Source organism: Nicotiana sylvestris, chromosome 6, assembly GCF_000393655.2.
Source record: "Nicotiana sylvestris chromosome 6, ASM39365v2, whole genome shotgun sequence".
NCBI lineage: Eukaryota > Viridiplantae > Streptophyta > Magnoliopsida > Solanales > Solanaceae > Nicotiana > Nicotiana sylvestris.
Genome location: NC_091062.1, coordinates 160897845 through 160912961, shown reverse-complemented (window position 1 = coordinate 160912961; position 15117 = coordinate 160897845).

The following is a 15117-nucleotide window of genomic DNA, read 5'->3' as shown; positions in this document are numbered from 1 at the left end:
GAAACTCTTGTCGTGCGAACTTGTTGGTCTGAGTACTAAACTTTTGATATTCCATTCTCTCACAGATAGTGAGGACGCGAGCTACCGGACGAGGTGGACGACCACCAGTGCCACCCACTGAGGACACCAGAGGCCGTGGACGCGGTCGTGGACGTGGCAGGGGCAGAGCAGCGAGGGCAGCACCTGTTGATGCATCGGCTGCCCCGGATCCGGATTAGGCTCCCGCTATGGATGCTCCAGCAGCACCAGTTCAGGCACCAGCTATGCCTATCGTGGTTCTGGGTCTTCAGGAGGCCTTGGCACAGATCTTATCAGTTTGCACTGGCATGGCTCAAGCAGTTTCAGCCACTACAGCAGTAGCTACTTCACAGGCCGGGGGAGGAAATCAGACCCTGCTGCTCGCACACTTGAGCAGGTAGTGCAAGGACTATAGACACCGGGGGCACCTCCAGCTCATTCGGTTGCACCAGCTCAGGAGTTTATTGTGCCAGTTATGCCGAATGATGAGCAGCGTCATCTTGAGAGGTTTGGTAGACTCCAGCCTCCGTCATTCAGTGGTGCCGAGGGCGAGGATGCCCAGGGTTTTCTTTATAAGTGTCAGCGGATGCTCCGTACAACAGGGATTCTTGAGACTAGTGGTGCGGCATTTACCACCTTTCAGTTTACTGGGGCTGCCTTCACATGGTGGGAGGCGTATGAGAGGCGTAGGCCGGTTGGAGCAGCACCCCTTACTTGGCAGTAGTTCTCCACTCTCTTCTTGGAGAAGTATGTGCCGCAGTCCCGTAGAGAGGAGCTGTGTAGACAGTTTGAGTGGTTACGATAGGGGGATATGACTGTGTCATAGTATGAGTCGAGGTTTTCTGAGTTGGCTCATCATGCCACTTGGATGGTTCCGACAGATCGTGAGAGGATCAGGAGATTTGTTGATGGCCTTAACTATCACCTTCGTATTCTTATGACCCGATAGAGGGTGTTGGGTGCTACGTTCGAGGAGGTGGTCGATATCGCTCCCGAGATTGAGACGGTTCGCCGTCAGGATCGAGAGGAGAGGGAGGCCAAGAAGCCTCGAGGATCTAGCAGTTATAGTGGTGCTTCTTCGAGGGGCCAGTTTCAGCATGGTAGAGGCCGTTCTTTCAGGCATGCTCAGCCAGTCCGCCCAGAGTATCGCGGGGCATCTTCGGGTCATGGTCATCATGGATCTCAGTGGGTCCAGTCATCACTTAGTGCCCTTCCAGCCCAGAGTTCATCTCGTGCCCCGTCAGCTTAGGGTTCTTCTATGTTTAGTGCATCAGCTAGTCACCCCGGTGTGAGGGGTTCCCTTCAGTCCCCTTCTCCAGCACCTGGGAGTTGTTATGAGTGTGGAAAGTTTGGACATGTGTGGAGGTAGTGTCCTCATCGTATGGTTAGTTTATCTCAGCAGAGGGGTCAGCCCTCGACTACTACTCCTGTTACCTCACCACCCGCCCAGCCAGCTAGGGGTGGAGGTCATGAAGCTAGGGGTCGCCCTAGAGGGTGAGGTCGATCAGGGGGCGGTCAGGCCCGTTTCAATGCACTTCCTGGCAGGCCAGATGCTATTGCTTCAGATGCTGTCATTACAGGTATTGTTTCAGTCTGCCACATAGATGCCTCTGTATTATTTGATCCCGGTTCCACCTTTTCTTATGTGTCATCATACTTTGCTCGTTATTTGGGTACGCCCCGTGAGTTTCCTACTGAAGGTTTCGCCCATGAAGGGTGTTATGAGATTTGGGAAAAAAGGCAAGTTGAGTCCTCATTTAATGGGACTTTTGAGGTGCTTCGGAGGATTGGGGAGGTGGCTTATGAGCTTGCTTTACCACCCAGCTTGTCGAGTGTGCATCCGGTATTTCATGTTTCTATGCTCCGGAAGTATATTGGGGATCTGTCTCATGTTTTGGACTTCAGCACGGTTCAGTTGGATGACGATTTGACCTTTGATGTGGAGCCAGTAGCTATTTTGGGTCGCCACGTTCGGAAGTTGAGGTCAAAGGATATAGCTTCAGTGAAGGTGCAGTGGAGAGGTCGGCCCGTGGAGGAGGCCACCTGGGAGACTGAGCGGGAGATACAGAGCAGATATCCTCATCTGTTTGAGGCTTCAGGTATGTTTCTTGACTCGTTCGAGGACGAAAGTTTGTTTAAGTTGGGGAGGATGTGACGACCCGGCCAGTCGTCTCATGAGTTACCGCTCCATTTCCCCTATTTCATCTTCTTTACGCTTCGTTATCCATGTTTTATGGGATCGAGATGATTAGTTCGAGTTCGGAGAGGATTTGGTAAGAAATGAAATACTTAGTCTCTTTTAAGAAGGCTTAAGTTGGAAAAGTCAACCGGATGTTGACTTATGTGTTAGAGGGTTCGGATGTGAGTTCCGATGGTTCGGTTAGCTATGGGAGGTGATTTGTGACTTAAGAGAGTGATCGGAAGTAGTTTTTGAGGTACAGTGTAGAATTAGGCTTAAATTGGCGAAGTTAGTATTTTGGCGAATTCCGGTTGATAGGTGATATTTTGATCTGAGGATCGGAATGGAACTCCGAGAGTTTTTGTAACTTCGTTATGTCATTTTGGACTTGTCTGCAAAATTTGAGGTCATTCGGATGTGGTTCGGTTGGGTTTTTTATCAAAAATGGAATTTGGAAGTTCTTGAGATTCATAGGCTTGAATTCAAGGTGATTTGATGATTTTGATTTTAGTCGAGGTGTTTTGATGATTGGAATGAGGTTGAATAATGTTTAGGATGCGTTGGAGCTTTTGGTTGAGGTCCCGAGGGCCTCGGGTGTATTTCGGGTGAGTTTTGAGCGAGTACGGACACCCCGGAACTTAGAAAAATGGAGGGAGCAGCAGTTTTGGCGCGGACCGCGCTCCTTTTCGCGCTGGGCGCGCTGACCTAGTGCTGGTCGCGTCAAAGTGGTCGCAGTCGCGGTCGTGAAGACGGCACATTGCTGGTCCTACTGCTGAAGCTCAAATCTTTTGATCCACAAGGAATTTTGAGGTGATTCAAAAACGAAAGTTGTAGCCCTTCATGTCTAGTGTCCAGAAGGTAAAGATAGCGCAATTTGGACATTTGTAACGAAAGTTATGGCCAAAATACTAAAGTCTGTCCCTGCAAAGCAAGACCTACGCGGCCGCGGTCATTTTTGCGCGGACCCCGCTGGTTTTGCGTGGACCGCGGTCATTTTTGTGCGGTCAGCGGTGTCGGAATCCGAGGGGTACTCTATAAATACGAGGTTTTGGGTTTTATTTGATATTTTGACCTAGAGAGCTCGGATTTTGGCGATTTTCGAAGGTTTTTCAAGAAATTGGTCGGGGTAAGTGATTCTAACTCAGATTTGGTTAGAGTACATGAATCTATCACTGAATTCATCATTTAATTCGTGATTTGAGATGGAATTTGGGAAGAAAATTGTGGAACCTTTCAAAAATGTAAAATGATGATTTGAAGGACCAAATGGTATCGGAATTGGATAATTTTGGTATGGTTAGACTCGTGAGGGTATGAGGATTCTGAAAATATAAATTTTACCCGATTCTGAGACGTGGGCCCAGGGCTCGGGTTTTGCTAATTTCGAGATTTTTGATATTTTTCGAATGTTTTCGCTTGGGCTTTGTTCCCTTAGCATATTGTGACATATTCGTTCTGATTTTGGATAGATTCGACGCGCGTGGAGGCCAATTCAAGGGGCAAAGGCGTCGTGAGCTAGAGAATTAGCCAGTTCGAGGTGAGTAATGGTTGTAAATGATGTTATGAGGGTTTGAAACCCCAGATTGCACATCGTAGTGCTATATTGAGGCAAGATACGCGCTAGATGATGAGCGTGGGGTTTTCACTAATGGGGATTGTGACTTGGTCCATCCCGATTGATGATTTTACCGAATATTTGACTGAAATTCATTTGTTACCATCATGATTTGGGTTGATTGCCATAATTGGGCTTCGTGCCAACTATTTGGACCCTTTGGGGATTTTTATCACTGATTCCTTACTGCTTGACTTATTATTTGAACTCACTCCTGTTGATATCTACTGTTTTACAAACTCAGCCACTTTTACTCAGATTTGAAACTTAAATGATATTTCTACATCATGTTTTGGGCTGAGAACTACTATTTTACTAATGCTCAAGGGGCTTATGATGATTTCTGGACTGAGTGAGGCCGAGGGCCATATGTGAGGATATGCTGAGTGATATGAGGCTGAGGGCCTGAGATACTATTTATGTCATGCGGTGGCTTGAGTGATGTGAGGATATGTTGAGTGATGATGCCACGAGGTGGCTTGATATAGCGCTTGGGCCGTAACGGGCCCCTCCGGAGTCTGCACACCCACAGTGAGCGCGGGTACCCATGTGATTTGAAACAGTGGTAACAATGATACTGTTTGATGAAAGTTGGTCAGGTAATAATGGCTGACCATTATGCTGAGTGATTGTGAGGTAACCTGCGGGGCTTATACTGTACTGAGAGTGAGCCCGAGGGACTGATACTATGCTGAGCGATTAATACTATGCCCGAGGGGCGGATTTCTACTTGTTAATTACCTGTTAAATTACCTGTTTTACTTGTTTTAAAAAGGAATATCATTTGATTTCTTCACTAATTTACTGCTTTAAGTGATTTTACTGCTTGATATGGAATTGCTTTGTGCCTTTACGTGTTTTCATACTTTCAGCCATTATTTGTAATTATTACTCACTGAGTCGGAGTACTCACATTACTCTCTGCACCATGTGTGCAGATTCAGGTATAGCAGAGTCCGCACCTGAGCGCTGATTCCTTCCAGGCTAGACAGTGATTTGGAGTTACGAGGTAGTTGTTGACGTCCGCAACCCCTTGACTCTCTTATCCTCTATCATTTATGTTTTCTTCAAACTGTTGTATCGGATTCCGTACTTTGTAGACCTATAGTAGATTTTGTAGTAGCTCATGACTTGTGACACCCCGGTTTGGGCTATGTCGGGATGGTTCCTGCTGTTATTATCGTTAAATTCCACAATTTATGAGCATTATATTATATGTTATTACTGTTTATGATGATTAACTGTTTAAAGGAGGTGTTCCGTTTTGGTCTGGCTGGCCTTGTCTTCACGAGAGGCGCCATCACGACCGGGTTCGGGGATCGGGTCGTGACATTACCTATTACCGCTTTAAATTATATGTTTTAAGTAATTGTGGAATTTATTTGAAACAAGTCATGATGTCATGTACTTATTGTTTTATACACATCGCAAATTACGCCACGTGAAATGCACCCGTGATTTATAGCACGTTTATTATTATTATTATTATTTAAAGATAATGGTCAAGGCACACGAGGATGCACTTGATTTTGGGATTAAGTATTACAGTTATGCTACGGAAATTGTACCCATAACTGTGATAATTTATTTAATAAGTGCACCTTAAGCAACTACGAATATTCATAAGTTATTCTTTCTAAAGTTTGAAATTGCTTGTAAGGTCATGAATTATGGAGTAGTTGTGAAATAATGTAGTAAATTAGTTATGGAGAGGTGGGCTAGTAGAATTCGTTTGCCCAAATCAAATATCCTCAAACCCAGCGCTCTCAATGCATATGAGCACAAATCATTTGCTTAAACACATCGTTGCCTTCCTCTCTCATCACTACTTTTAACTTTGACAAGAAAAAATCAACGAAACCTGATTAATAATATCTATTAATTCAATTTAATCAGACAAACAAATTATAGCAGTAAAAAATCCGCCTAGACAAGATTAACATGATTAGAGTAATTAAAGAAATAATAGAACTTAGCAGCTTTGAAAAATTGGCCTGCCAAATACTAATTCAACATCTCTTAAAACAAACCCAAGTAAAACACAACCAAACAATAGAGAAAATATCATGCCCCCTCAACATAAACTTATTCAAAAATAACAGTGAAAAAGAATGGGCCAAAGCTTTCACTAACAACAACCAAGTTATTACCCCAATAATACATTTTCGTATGAACGCAATATTAAGGCAAATATTCACAAAAACAGAGTTGATAAGATGTTAAAACATTCTACAAAAATAGAGCAATAAAGTACTAGTTCGACATTTATCGAAACAGAATGAAAACAAATACTAAAAAATAGTTTAATATCCAAAAGATAAGAAAGAAGTTGACCTTTTGTATTTAATAATTTTTTCCTTGAATTTGATTGCACTTCCAATTTGAACAAAGCAAAGGTTGCTATGGACCGGATCTCAACCTCAACCACTCGACGTCAACTCAAACGATGGAACCCAATCTCTATTGTGTTGCTTTGATAATATAACGACCCGACCGGTCATTTTGAGAATTAACGTTTTGTTCGGTGGCTTAAGGTCTTGAGTAACTTCGCATTATGTGTTATGACTTGTGTGTATGGTCGAATTCGATTTTTGGATGATTCGAGATCAATTTGGAAGAAGGATTTTTACTTTAGAAGCTTAAGTGAAAGAGTTGACCGCAGTTTTGACTTTTATGTAGACGACTCCGGAATGATATTTTGATGATTTGAATAGCTTGGTGGGGTGATTTTGGACTTAGGCGTATGTCCAGATTTGGATTTGGAGATTTGTAGGTTAAGTTGATGTAAATTGGCAAAAATTAGAAAGTTGATTTGGAAGGTTGAGAGATTTGACTGGGAGTTGACTTTATTGATATCGGGTTCAGATTTTTATTCCAGGGGTTGGTATAGCTCTATTTTGTCATTTTGAACTTGCATGCAAAATTTAATGTCATTCCAGGTTGGTTTGATATATTTTGACGAGAGTTGTAGAAGTTGAAAGTTCATTAAGTTCAATTCGAGGTGCGATTGTTTTTTAGGACTCGAGCAGGTCCGCGTTATGTTATTTAACTTGTTGGTATGTTTAGACGGGGTCCCAGTACCTCGGGTGTGTTTCGGATGGGCTACGAGCCATTTCTTCATGCTTTAGAGTTGCTGGTTCTGTCATCTGATTTTTCTTCATCGTGTTTGCGTCAATGGCATCGCGTTCGCGTAGTGTAATTTGGAGGCAGACAGTATTGTTCTTCGCATTCGCGAATAAGAGCTCGCGATCGTGTAGCTTGGAAGACTTTTGCCTTCGCGTTCGCATGCAGTGGTCCGCTATCGCGAAGAGGTAAGGCGGGAAGGCACCAGGCATTGTTCTCCTTGCATTTGCGAGTACACAGACGCGTTCGCATAGAGTCTGAAGACCTTGGTCACCGCGTTCGTGAAGCAAGTTTTGGGCTGCTGAAGGTTTTACTCTTCGCGACCGCAATGTCAGTTCCGCGATATTGATGTATAATTCACTAGGCAGAAATATAAGAATTCTAATTCGAGGATTTGGCCATTTTTACCATAATTTGAATTGTAGATTTCAGATTTGGGCGATTTGTAAGGGTTCGTGGTAGTTTGGGGTAATTAATCTTTTACCTTGAGTTGATTTTATTTTATGATTTTATCTTTATTTTTATAGTTTAATTAGTGAATTGAATGGAAGAAAATGAAAAAATTTGTAAAAATCTTTCAAAAGGATTTGAAGGGCAATTTCATATCGGAATTTGATAATTTTGATAAGGTTGGACTAGTTATCGAATGGGTGTTTCGATTTTGTAAATTTTTGTTAGGATCCGAGGTGCGGGCCCGAGGTTGACTTTTTAGTTTTTATTAAAGATCGAAGCTTTATTATCCGGAGTTGTTTCCTATGAGTTTTATTTATGATTTGAAGTTATTTTGCTAGATTTGAGCCATGTAGAGGTTGTTTCACTCGAGAAGGTCATTTTAGAGTATCAATCTAACTTCTTTGAGGTAAGTATCTTGCCTAACTTTATGTGGGGGAATTATCCCTTAGGATTTGAGTCATTTGTGCTAATTGTATCATGTGAAGGTCGTGTACGCGAGGTGATGAGTACGTACTCGGACTTAATTGTGAAAATTTGACCATTTAGGGCTCTTAGGTTCTTATGTTCATTAGATATGAAGTTATTTTGTTATGTTAAAACCTCCAATTACAAAATTCATCCTTACGTGTCTTATTTGAAATTAATTGATTCATATTCTATCCTTGTTGCCAATTAAACTCTTATGTGCCTTAATTGAAGTTGTTGTCTCTTTTATTTCCATGCTATCTTTTCCGAAATTTGCTTATCCTTAATTGAAGTTATTATTAACTTTTCCGTAATTGTGTATCCTCATTTGAAGTTATTATTATCTTTTCCATAATTGCTATCCTTAATTGAATTTGTTATTATCTATTCCGTAATTTCTCGACCTTAAATGAAGTTTTTATTATCGCTTTTCATTGTTGACTTATCCTTATTCAGAATCATTGATTCATGTTCTCTCTCTTATCGTCGAGTTGTACTTTTGTGGAATCATTGTTACACATGATCTCTCACTAGTTGAGCTATTCTTGTTGAGACCGTTATCCCCTGTTGTGTCTTTCTTTGTGATCTCGTTCTTCCGTTTCCTTGTGTTCTGAAGTTCCCGAGTTGATTTACTTGCCATATTGTCGTGTTATTGTTGTTGTTGCTGTTGTACTCAATGTTTTTGAGCCGAGGGCTATGCGTGGTTTTGGTATTGAAATTGTTTTGATAAAATGTTGTGGCATATGGGCACATATTGTGAAAGTAATTATATTGTGTTGTGTTTTTGGTACACGTGATATTGTTGAGTGGATTGTCGGAGTGTTTGCACGAAGGGTCTGCCATGCTATTGTTATTAGTGATATTTGTACATGCGGCGTGACAAGGTGGGCTATATATATGGGTTTGTGCATGTGAAGAGATAAGGTGGGAATATTATTATGTGTGTGCGGCAAGGCAAGGTGGGTATTTACTTTACTATTGCGCACGTGGCGAGACAATGTGGGCTATGTCGAGGAATAATTTTTGATGATTTGTGATGGCCTAGGCGCATTGTTATTATTGATATTTGTGTAGTGGAGTGCCTACTTTGTGTGAGTTTTACCTTGTACGTTTTGTGGTGATCATTTCTTATGTGTCATTCATTGTCTTTTACTTGTTGGCTTGAACTGTGATAGAACACTTGCACAAGCATACATGTAATTAATTACCATATCGATTTAAGAAAATGAATCCTGATTCTATTGGTCATTTACATGTACTCTCGTCTACTTGCCTTCTGTGTGAGAGTTGTTCTATTGGCACGTGAGTTGTCCATGCGGTCATGAGTCATTCTTATTGTGGGCACGTGAGTAGTCCATAGGCATAGTAGATATTGTCACCCTCTTGGCACGTGAGTCGTCCGTGCAGTTATAATTTGTAATGTGGGCAGAAGATGCTATGTGATTAGGGTTCACGAATTTGGATTCGTGATTTCTGATTTTGAGGTTTGGTACCTCGTAGAAATTCTTGGATAAACCTGATGTGAAAGAGGTTGTTCTTATTGATTTGCTACTCGTTTTCCTTTATTTGTTTTCGCCAAATTTAAACTGTGTTCAGCTTACTCTATAGTGTTATTACCTGTTGTGTCTCGTTGCTAATTGTTGCTTTTAGTTCCTATTACAAGCATTGTATTATTATTGTCATCATGCCTAGCTCTATATTGATATTATTCCCTGTTAGTTCCACATTTATACTTGTTCAGGTTGTTTAATCCAGTAGGTGTCTTGACTATCCATCGTTACTACTCCACCGAGGTTAGTCTTGATACTTACTCGTTACTGCTATGTTGTACTCATCCTACGCTTCTGCACATTTTTGTGCAGATCCAGGTACCTCAGATGTTGTTGATTATTAGCTAGTTGATTGAGCATTGCTGTGGAGACTTAAGGTAAACCTGTTATTGCGTTCGCAGGCCTCGGAGTCACCTTCTGAAATTTTACCTCGTACGATTTATCGCTATTTTCAGAATAATTGTACTTAGGGATTTGCTAGCAAACTCAGTAGAGCTTATGACTTGTACTACCGATTTTGGGATTGTAGTTTTGTACAGAGATTTCTATTTCATATTTAGCAATTGTTGGTTGAATTTTGCTATTAATTCAGTAAGTGTTAGACTTGCCTAGTCTTATAGACTAAGTGTCGTCACGGCACCCTACGGAGAAAAATTGGGGTTGTGACGGATAAATTAATTTCACACCCAGCTGGATTTGGATAGAATATAGCCACTTTGTGCAGAAAACTCCGGCAGAATCAACGGACCTCCAAACTCGCCGGAAAATCTGGAAAAACTCGGCGATAAAACAGATTGAAAATGAGCTATTCGTGGTTGCTTTTTATTGGTTATTGGGGTGACGATTTTGGTGATTTAGGGACTATGTTTTTGGGCATTTTTGGGGCTGGTTTGGGTTGAGTTTTAATGGTACTCATTGCTGATTTTTGGGTGAAGAAGATGGAGTATTCATGGCTACCAAAATGGTGTTCAATGAAGGAAAGGAAGTAAAGAAGATGGCGTCGATTCAAGCTTTGTCGAAGTTTTTCCCCTTTTACGTTTGTTTCTCTTTTTTCCTATTTTTGTTCCCTTAGTTTTTCCAGATTTCTCTTCCCCCTTTTGTTATGTGTAGTGTAGCTATTATATAATGTGAGAATTGGGTTTCGGGGGGGGGGGGTGGCGGGGGGGGGGGCGGGAGGGATATCTTTTGTTGAGGGAATTTTTCAGGTGCACTCATGCCAAAAGGCATGTGACGTTGGGGATGTCTTTGCTAAAGGTGAATTGGTTAGAGGAGATATGAGAGAATCTTCCATGTGGCCATTTATTATTGGTTCTCTTTTTGTTATTTTTCTTTTCTTGAAAATAAGTAAACAAAATAAAATCTACTCCTAAAAATAACAATGTAAAATTACTACATACTTAAATTATTTATTGAAAGTCTCTAACTTAAAAATTACACTAGGCTAAATGAAATTATATTTTTTGGAAATTTTTCTTTCTTTATAAATGAAGATAAAACTTATGCAAAAATGTGACTCTTTATCTTTTTCAATTTTCTTAAGTAAAACTTACAAAAGATAAACAAAAGCTAAAATATATAAATTAAACTTAAAAAATATTCATATACTAAAAGGTGATAAAAATCTAAGATCATGTTTGGACATAAGAATGTTTTCACTTTTTTTAAAAAAAAAATTACTTTTTTTCGAAATTGGTGTTTGGCCATAAAATTTCTAATTTTCACTTGATGAATTTTGGAATTTTTCAAAAATTTGAAAAACATCTAAAAAGTTATTTTTCAAATTCACTCACAAAACTTCGAAAACAACCCAAAAATTATATCCATGTCCAAGCACAACTCTAATTTTTCAAACCATTTTCACTTGAAAAAATAATTTCACTTATTTTTTTGGAATTTTACAATTTTTATGTCCAAACGAAATGACACTTGAAGCAATAAGGAAGAAACAATATATTTTAAATAAGTTATCATTAATTATTTTTTATATTTATCCAACAAATCACAACTCTCTATTTTTTTATATAAATTTATTTTTCGTAAATTATGAACTTAAAGTTGTAGGTTAGGGGGTAGTTGTACATATCTCTATGGCGGCCCAGAGTGAGGCTAGTCTATTAGAATTTAGTTTTAGAATGCTTGTAGTTAATATTGAGTTCACACCACTCTTTCGTTTCTCTTAGTGTCGGGCTTTATCTACTGGTTATTGTTCTGCTTTTCATCTATTTTCTGGTTCTTGTGATGCTGTTATTTTTTTATGATTTTTATTGATGGTACTAATATATTATCTTTTTCCGTCGTCTTTTCGTGTTCTTGAGCTGAGGGTTTATGGGAAACAACCTCTCTATCCCCTCGGAATAGGGGCAAGGTCTGCTTACATACTACCTCCCCAGACCCGATGTCACGACCCAAACCGATGGGCAGCGAGGGCACCCGGTACCTTACTCAACCGAGTACCAACGTAACGTATCTTTCTTATTACATCATCATATACACATGACATACGGGCCTAATAGGCCAACATGATCCTTTATAAACTCAAAACATAAGCCGACAAGGCCGTATAATCTTTTATATACACGACATATGTCTACAAGCCTCTAAGAGTATATAAATATCATAAAAGTCGGGACAGAGTCCTTCCATACCAAACAATACACGTCTAAATCATACTAGCCAAACGAGCAACTCCGAAGCAAATGGAGTGCACCAACATCTTCCGCTGAGCTGATAGCCTACTTGGAGGGCTCTCGACCTGTCTATCGGGACCTGCGGGCATGAAACACAATATCCCCGGGCAAAAGAGACGTCAGTACGAATAATGTACCGAGTATGTAAGGCACATAAATAAATACATAAGAGACATGGAAGAAATATAGAGTACATGACTCAACCTGTAAGTCTGAATAACTTTGTAAATCATAAATTACTTTTAGCGTCATGCATATGCATATGAATGTCATGTCGTGCATAGGTACATATTTCATAACATCATCAGCCTCTGAGGGCATCCCATCATATCATATCAGCCACTGTGGGAAAAATCATCATCATATACCAGGTGATCAGGTAGTGGTGCGTATATAATGCCATAACCTTTCCCATATCCCATATATATATATATATATATATATATATACGCGTATATAATGTCGTCTGGTCATGGGTCAATGCACATGAATGTAATGCATGAAAAGTACGTTAATAAAATCTTTCGAAATTTCATAAGACCATTTTGTCTTTGAGCAATATCATAAAGTAAACTTTTTTCAACTTTCACATTTTTCTGAGACCCATGAACAGATGATAAAATATTATGACACATGGAAATTCAAGAACATAGATATCTCTAATACTTCTATGAATAGAGTCATTTATGGAATTTGTGCATTTGCACGTTTCGTTCTTATCGTATGTATCATGCCAAAAGAAAGAAGGGATAGCCTTAACATACCTGGAGTAGGAACAACTCCATATAATTATCCCGTTGGAAACCTTCGTGGATTGAATTTAGAACCCAAAAATTAGATTAAGCTTCTGAATCATTAGAAGCTAATGAACGAAATCAGCTTCTGTTTTTGGCGTTGAAGTGCCTGGACGTTGCAGCTTCTGCTTCTTTGAACAAAGTGAACAAAATTTCCAGCCTCTTACTTTGTTGAATTGATAAACGATCTTCTGTTCTTAAATTTCCCAAACCAAGAATGAAGCCTTCTTTAATGTTATTTTGTTCTCATCTCTTTGACCCATTTTCAATTGTAACAAGACATATATGTTGTCTTGGATGCCAAGGTTGCCACCTAATACATGGGATGACTAAGAGTCACCTTATGCTGCCACATCACTTGGGGTGTAAATTATTAAGTTTTTATCCACTTATTAATTAATCGGGTAATGTCATGTTACCCGGTAATTAATTAATTACCACAAATTACTTAAAATTATATTAATTTTTAAAATACTATATATATACTTTATATATTATACTACTGTGGTCATATGGTACCTTGCATGGTACTAGTTCATAATTATCGGGTATTTTAGCTCATACCGTATTTTACCCCAATATGCCAAACTTGGATGAAAAATTCATTTTCTTTGACTTGCTTCCCCTTTCACCTTTACGAATTTATTCATCACTTGTGAAATAGCATAATACTTATAATCTTCAAATAATCTTTTACTTGGACTGATGTCAATTACCTTACGAAAAATCCAACGTACAATAGTACAGGGTACAACATCGTCGTAACTTAATACTGTGAAGCGTAACATCACCGTAGTGTAATACTACAGGACATAGTATCGTCGTAATATACTACTGCAGAGGGTAACATCATCGTAATATATTACTGCAGAGCATAACATCGACGTAATACTGTGGGGCGTAACACCCGACTCGTCGGATTTCATTGGGTTGTTGTTGTTGTTGTTGTAAATTATGAACTTAAAATTAGTCATTTTTAGACTTTACGTTGTCATTTAATCAACTTTTTTCTGTAATGTATGAGACTAACATCTTCATTCTCACGTCTCTAAAAAAACAAAAAATATTAAATTATTCAATTTGTTTTATTTGATAATTTTTTAACAATCGTGATAAAAGTATGTCCGTGTTATTTATTTATTTTTAATATGTCACGGCCCAAAATCCACTATATGTCGTGATGGCGCCTAACACCGCCGTCAGGCAAGCCAATGGTGATTCATCAGCTTAATTACTCATTTTATTACTTTGAAATCACAATTTCTATTAATTAAGTAGTACAAAATAGAATTTTCAGGGTGAAATGATAAAAATTCCGTGAACCATCATACTAAACATCCAATAGAAACCTCCAAAAATCGGTATCACAAGTGCATGAGCATCTACTAATGAGTACGATAAAAATACAATATCTGTCTGGAATACAAGTTAGACAGGCTCTCATGTAGACTCTTTATGCTGTGGATCGTAGCATAAAATGCAGCTCACCGCAAAGTCCCCGCAATAGATGCGCCTCTGCGCCCAAGAGACCACCAGAAATGTAAACCTGCACAATAAGTGCAGAAGTGTAGTATGAGTACGTAAATCAATGTGTACCTAGTAAGTATCTAGCCTAACCCCAAAGAAGTAGTGACAAGGGGTCGACATCGATACTTAATAGTAATCTAATGAATCAAATGCCGTATGAAGTAAACAGATGTTAGGCAGAGTAAATAAACGAAATAAACAAGTATAAATACATGGTACAATCCTCATCTCAATAATAAACTCGAGCTTTTAATTAGCAGTTACCTCCTCAACCGGAGTATATATAAAATGGACCTCACCAGATAGGCCGTCATAAGTCAAATCAGGAAAACTCACAGACACACTTGCTTCTTGTCAGATATTACGCACAATTCCATAAGAGTATTTTTATAGAAATGATGAAGCGTACGGCCCGATCCCATCATATTGTGCACTTTTGAGGGCCAAATGGCATGAACCATAGATGCATTATTATACTGCCGAGGTGAGCGACCTGCTCCCATGAGAGTGTGGTACATAATCATGCCGAGGCAAACGACCCGATCCCATTAGAATAAGAAGCTTTAACAGGTCCTTGACCTCACTCACGAATAAATGTGTGAGTTATGAGTTTTAAAGAAAAACCGTTTGATAAACACGCATAGCGCAAGAGAAATTCATAAGAAGAGTACAATCATTCTGCGGCTAATCACAAAGCTCGTCAAAT